The sequence below is a fragment of the Mixophyes fleayi genome, chromosome 6 (assembly GCF_038048845.1).
Source record: "Mixophyes fleayi isolate aMixFle1 chromosome 6, aMixFle1.hap1, whole genome shotgun sequence".
In the NCBI taxonomy this organism is placed as follows: domain Eukaryota; kingdom Metazoa; phylum Chordata; class Amphibia; order Anura; family Limnodynastidae; genus Mixophyes; species Mixophyes fleayi.
In genome coordinates this window covers 173545814-173553029 of record NC_134407.1, presented here as the reverse complement: position 1 = coordinate 173553029, position 7216 = coordinate 173545814, and positions in this window count along the sequence as shown.

The following is a 7216-nucleotide window of genomic DNA, read 5'->3' as shown; positions in this document are numbered from 1 at the left end:
AAATATATATATATATATATATATATATATATATATATATATATATATATATATATATATATGTGTATATATAGTCTGCAGTTCAGTTTGTCATGTTTCTGCTCATATATCTGTTAATGATATATTTTGCAAGATGTAAACTAATAGCGGTCATTAATTTTCTGTTTTCAATTAATTTTCTGCTATAAAACCCAGAGCAGACTGTGAAAATGAAACATTACCTAAAAAGGGTTAAAACCTAATTTTAAATATAAAAGAACAATGGCTACTTACAAGGATTCTGCAAATGAATAGAAGAGCCAAGTAGACTTCTGAATTCTAGAAATATGATTATTCCTAAAATCACTGGAGATAAATGAACATTGTAAGACAACTTGTGACTTCCTGATCCCATTCTGCATATATTATACTTATATTATACTTTCCTTCACACTAGTCTACATTAAACCATGTACACAATGCATATGATACCTAGACCATTCTGTAGGCTGCTGTGATTCCTCACCAGGCTGCTTTCTCTCCCTCTATCACTAAACAATTTTCACACTACTATTTTCACTGCTCTTTCATCCTCTGCAAACTGTGCAAATGTCCTGCGGCCACAAACATAACAATATTGGGCCGCTTGCAGAATATCTCCAGATATCACAGTGTTTGGAGTTGGACAGCTTTTTGGCTTACAAAAAAACACCAGTCCAACAACATAGTTATCACAAAGGTGAACCAGGGGATGCTAAAAAAAAATATTAATGAATGCATTTTTAATATGCATATGTGTAGGTAGGGGTGGTTAACTACCTTCACTGTAAGTGTTTTATCTATACTCAGTTACAACTTGTACTTGTGGTAATGCAATATAAGAACTAAAGTGGCACCAGAAAAGTAATTTTAGTAACCCTAAGAACAGGACATACTCAACCGGATGTCTGCTCCATCCTCAGTCAGAGTCCAATAGGGCAGACAAGATCCCTGTTATGGCCCACAATGACTATAATTATACACTACATATTCTATAAAAGAGAAGTAATAGAAATGTTTTAATGTTGTACTGAACATAGTTTCGTTAATGCTACAATAAAACACAAATTAAGGCAATGCAGTCGTTTTCCACATATTTTTTTCCGGTTGAATCAATACAGTTATCTGAAGAAAACAGAGAACAACTATTAATATGAATATTTTTCAAGCTGGGGTGACAAAAAAAAACAACGTTTTAAGTACTAGAAAAGCAGAAAGAAGAACTTATAATACAATATGTGGTTCAAATTGTAGTTTTTGCATTAAAAACATTTTAAGAACATTTTCATATTCCTTCACTTTTATAGGCTATCCCACAATATGTTAGCAGCCCTAATGAAATCTATAATACTGGGACATAATTAGGGCATAGCAGTATCCTAGTATAGTTATTTATATATCTGACCTTACAAATACAGACATTCCCATTACTTTTGTATTCCTTTAGTCCTATCAACATATGTGTGTATCATACTTTTAGAACACCATTTATGATCAGTGGAACCTTTCCAGAAGCATTTCAAACACACTTATTTTGCATTAAACATTTCCTTCAGCAAATCCTATTACTAGCTATTTTAGAACACACAAAATACATTATATTCAACAGGGAAGCTCTCATTCATCCAAGGTAATCCTGTCATTCTGGTATTCATCTTTGTCTCCCCTTTATACTGTCTATCTCCCCTTTCATTTATCCCATTACCCTTACAGGAATAATGCCTGGTCTTGGTGCTTGACAAGAGGAATCTCTGCCAGGTGTCGTAACTGCGTTCCAGTACAGGATAAGGTCCGGTCAACACAATGACACTGCAGGCCACAGGCAACTGTCCGAGGTGTTGGTATGGGGAAGGGAGCAACAGAGTATGGGAACACACTCAGTACAGTGAAAATTTCAAGGAGGAAGAGTGGGGCCATGATAGCAAGAAGCTTAGCTTCTGTAACATGACATTTGAGCCGAAGATGGAGTTGTCGGGGTAGTAGGTGTAGTCCATAGAGATACTGCATGTTCATGAGTAAAAAGTCCACCTATGACTGAGAAGACAAGGTGAGATGTCAGTCTGGTTGTTTATTCACTGATATGCAGATCAATGTGATGTAACAATCGGAACATTAGTGTGGTGACATCACAGACATCCACTCCACCTGGAGCTATTGTCACTTTCTTAAAACTGTCCACTCGTAAGAGGAAGTATACAGCAGTTATACCTGGAAATTAACTTTCCTCTTTTTTCTTTTTTTAGGAATTTTAGTTTTCCTGTTGACAGTTCAAAACTAATATTTATGTTCCATAACACAGTGTCATGTCATAAAGTACACAGGACCCACTTTCTTTACACATAGATACATATAAAATCATGCCTACCTGATGTCAAATACAGCACAGTAGCAGCTAAATTCTTTATTTATTATTATTATTATTATTATTATTATTATTATTATTATTATTATTAATAATAATAACATTCCAGTAGAACAGGTGAATATCATTATTAAGAAATTACCATTTGTCGTTTTTTTGGTTGCCTAAGAACTATATATACTGTTTTTTACTGTTTTAGTTTCAATAATATATACTGTTTGTTATACGTTTCAGCATCTTGTCACTTTAAGAGATGGAAATTTAGCGGGCACTGTCAAGTCAGTAGTAAGGAGACTGGTTATTTTTTAATCATATGACTTTTATTTTCAGAAGTGCAGGAATCACACAGCAGTAGGTGCAAAGCAATGAGAAACACAGAACCACCAAAGATGACAGAAGCCTTCCAGAACTTACAGGCATAGTTAACAGCCTGGCAGATGACTTGCAGGACTTCAACACAGACACTCTTTCCTTGTACTAGTCCAGTTTAGCCTGAGCTGTTAGACCTTATCAAACACATAAGCCTGCCCAGTTACTGTATGTGAGGAAGGAGTACCGCTATCATACACCATGAACATTAACACCTTTTCTCACATGATATAGGTCTCCACCGTGCTACATGCATTCCCTGCTAGATATTGGTTCTGGACCAAGTGCAATGGAAGCCCGGCACTTCAGCCCTGTGTGTGACCAAAGGTTTGTATTAAGATGCAAGCGTCCCAACCTATGATGCACCTCATTTAATAAATAGACCTCATTTTCCCCAAACAGCCTCACATTCAATTAATAGCTCCTAAACCACCCCAGCATTAAATTAAAAATCCAATCACCCCATCTAATATTGATAGGCCCCACTATTAAATTAAATTAAATTGCCCCACCACCCCACAAATAAAATAGCACCCAACAATTAGCCCCCACCTGCAATTCCCCATTAGATTAATAGTCTACATCCCACATTATATTAAGACCCCCCTCACACACACATAGTCATACACTGGCACACACACACACATACTATAGTCATACACTGGCACCCACACACACATACTATAGTCATACACTGGCACCCACACACACATACTATAGTCATACACTGGCCCCCCCACACACACATTATAGTCATACACCAGCCTCCTCACACCCACACATTATACCCCCACACACACATTATAGTCATACACCGGCCCTCTCACACCCACACATTATAGTCAAACACTGGCCCCACCACACACACATACTATAGTCATACACTGGCACCCACACACACATACTATAGTCATACACTGGCCCCCACACACATTATAGTCATACACTGGCCCACACATACATACTATAGTTTAGGGGTGTGCACCGGCCACTTTTAGTGTTTTGGGTTCTGATTAGCTTGAGGTTTTGGGTTCTGATTTGTTTTGCCAAAACACCTGACGAAAGGTTTTGGTTCTGATTTAGGGTTTTGGGTTCTGATTTATTTTTAAAAAAGCATAAAAAGTGCTAAAATCCATTTTTTTTTGTTTTTTTTTCACTCCTACGCTATTATTAACCTCAATAACATTCAATAACAATCATTTCCACTAATTTCCAGTCTATTCAGAACACCTCACACCTCACAATATTGTTTTTAGTCCAAAACGTTGCACCGAGGTAGCTTGATGTCTAAGCTAAGCGACACAAGTGGGCGGCACAAACACGTGGCCCATCGTAGGTGGTTGTGTAGGCTTGAATGGCCTTTTTCTGCTCCTCCATCCTCTGCAACATATAGAGGGTGGAGTTCAAGCGCGTCACTACCTCTTGTTTTCGTTGATGACAGGGCATTTTCATTATTTTTTTATTTGGCAGTAACATTGAACGTAGTTTAATATCTGATACGAAGCTTTATGGACTGCGTAGTGGAGTGGCCCCGGTACCCAATTTGGTACCGGGGCCACAATACCTCCTCCAACTAGTCTCAATTCCACTGCCCAGATGGCTGCTCCTACATCCTCTGCAACATATAGAGGGTGGAGTTCTAGCGCGTCACTACCTCTTGTTTTCGTTGATGACAGGGCATTTTCATTATTTTTTTATTTGGCAGGAACATTGAACGTAGTTTAATATCTGATACAAAGCTTTATGGACTGCGTAGTGGAGTGGCCCCGGTACCCAATTTGGTACCGGGGCCACAATACTTCCTCCAACTAGTCTCAATTCCACTGCACAGATGGCGGACACCGGATGCACGTCTAACACCAACATAGCTGTTAAGGCCGCAGTTATCCGCTTTGCATAGGATGACTAGTGTCGTATTTGGTGCTCATGGCAAACGACTGTTGGACGGTCAATTGTTTGGTGAAAGACGTAGCGGTCTTACGACTTCCCCTCTGGGAAGATGACCGACTACCAGCAGCAACAGCAGCAGTGGCAGTAGTAGGCGTACTGCTGCAGGATTCCTCGGATGAATCCCGGATTGAAGAGGACTTAGTCTGGCTGGTGACATGGCCTGCAGGACTAAATCTGATGGAGATCGTGGAGGAAGTTGACGAGGAGGGTGTTGGTGGTGTGTATTCAACAGGACCAAGAGATTTAGGTGTCCCTGGACTGCTGACGGTCCTAGCCACAGGTCCTGAACTAAACACTGAATTATGAAGGTTCTTCAGGTGACATATAAGGGAGGATGTCCCTAGGTGGCCAAGATCCTTACCCCTGCTTATTTGAGCTTTACATAAGCTACATATGGCCATACATTTGTTGTCCGGATTGGGATAAAAATAACTCCAGACAGAAGAGGTGGATTTTTTGGTCTTCTGACCAGGCATGACGATGGGCTTTTTCATCCCATGGACAACAACTGTTTCCCCCCCCTGGTGGCTCATTTATGATAACCACATCAGCATCCTCCGCGTCAAGTTCCTCCTCAGCGCCAGCTACATCAATATCCTCCTCCCGGTGTACAACATTCACACCTTCATTAGCCAAATCTGTAACTGGACTGTGGGTGATCCTTCCAGCATATGCAGAGGGCGTGCTGCAAATGGTGGAAGGAGCCACCTCTTCCCGTACAGTGATGGGAAGGTCAGGCTTCGCAACCACCAACACCCTTGGACTCGCCTTGGGGATTTGTGATGACATCTCTCTAGAAGGCAGAGTTGTTTGCTGTGTTGTTGATGACAGCTTAAGTCTCTTAAATTTTTTAGAGGGGGGGGGAGGAGGAGGGCTTAGATCCTTGGGTGAAGCTGAACCACTAGTCCTGATCACGGGCCAGGGCCTAAGCCGTTCCTTGCCACTCCGTGTCGTAAATGGCATATTGACAAGTTTTCGTTTCTCCTCAGATGTTTTTAATTTCCTTTTTTTTGTAATTTTATTGAACTTTGGGTTTTGGGATTTTACATGCCCTCTACTAGGAGATTGGGCATCGGCCTTGGCAGACGACGTTGATGGCATTTCATCGTCTATGTCATGAATAGTGGCAGCAGCTTCAGCATTAGGAGGAAGTGGGTCTTGATCTTTCCCTACTTTATCCTCCAAATTTTTGTACTCAATTATATGCAGCACAAGAGAGCGTACCCCTAAATCACACACACTTTGGGACTGCAGAAACAGTGAACGTAGTAATATAGATTGCAGTTCCTATTTTTTGGGACTGCAGAAACAGTGAACGTAGTAATCTAGATTGCAGTACCTATTTTTTGGGACTGCAATAATATATTGCTCTATAATATTTTTTATAATTTTTTTAAAAAAATATATATATCTTTTTAAAATTATTATTTTTTTTTTTTATTTATTTTTTTAAGATTTTGGGATAATTATCAAATTACTATGGACTTAGCAGAAAAAAATACAGGACAAAAGCACCACTGGACTCAGCAGGACAGACACTGGCCAAAGCACCACTGGAATCAGCAGGACAGAGCACTGGCCAAAGTACTACTGGACTCAGCAGGACAGAGCACCACTTGACTAAACTAATCAGCAGGACTGTCACTCACCGGACCGTGAGTGCCTCTTCCCGGACATTTAGGAACCGTGGCCGTCCACCATCCTGAGGGTCTGCGCATGCGCAGCCCTTTTCTATACTTCAGTGTATACCCCTTTAACTTAATTGGCAGATCAGGCAACCTCCCTATATTAAGCACCTGTGGTCACCACCACGTTGCCTGATCTTGGAGTCTCATTCCTCATGAGTCTCTGAAGGTGTTCCTGTATTACTTGTGTATTCAGTGTTGCTGATTCCTGTGGTTTCCAAACCACTTCTACTACTGTGGTTCCATACCACTTCTACCATCAACTGTATCATCATGACTGTTTGCTGATTCCTATCCGCTGCCTCCGTGCACTACAGTCTTTTACACCACTTCAACGTTATTTTATATCAATGTGACTGTTTGCTCATTGCTATCCGCTGCCTCCGTGCACTCCAGCTTTTACCTCACTCACCTGCTTCTCATCAAGTCTGTTTGCTGATTTCTATCCGCTGCCTCTGTGCACTACAGGCTCCTGCTTGCAACTCGCCTGTGTTCAACATCGTGACTGCCAGCTGACTACTATCCGCTGCCTCTGTGCACTACAGTCTCCTGCTTGCAACTCGCCTGTGTTCAACATCGTGACTGCCAGCTGATTACTATCCGCTGCCTCCGTGCACTACACTCTCATCTCATCTTTGCTGTGACTTCCTCGAGACTGCCACTTTTCATTACCATCTGCTACACTTCGTGATCTACAGTTCCTGCCCTGCGCTGCACTCCTGTTTCCCATCGCTGTTGGTTCCTGTGGTTGCTACTGGTTACCTCCGTGTGCCGCTGAGTCCTGCCGCTGTGGTCAGCGCTATCGTCCATCTCCTGCTGATCCACTCTCCAC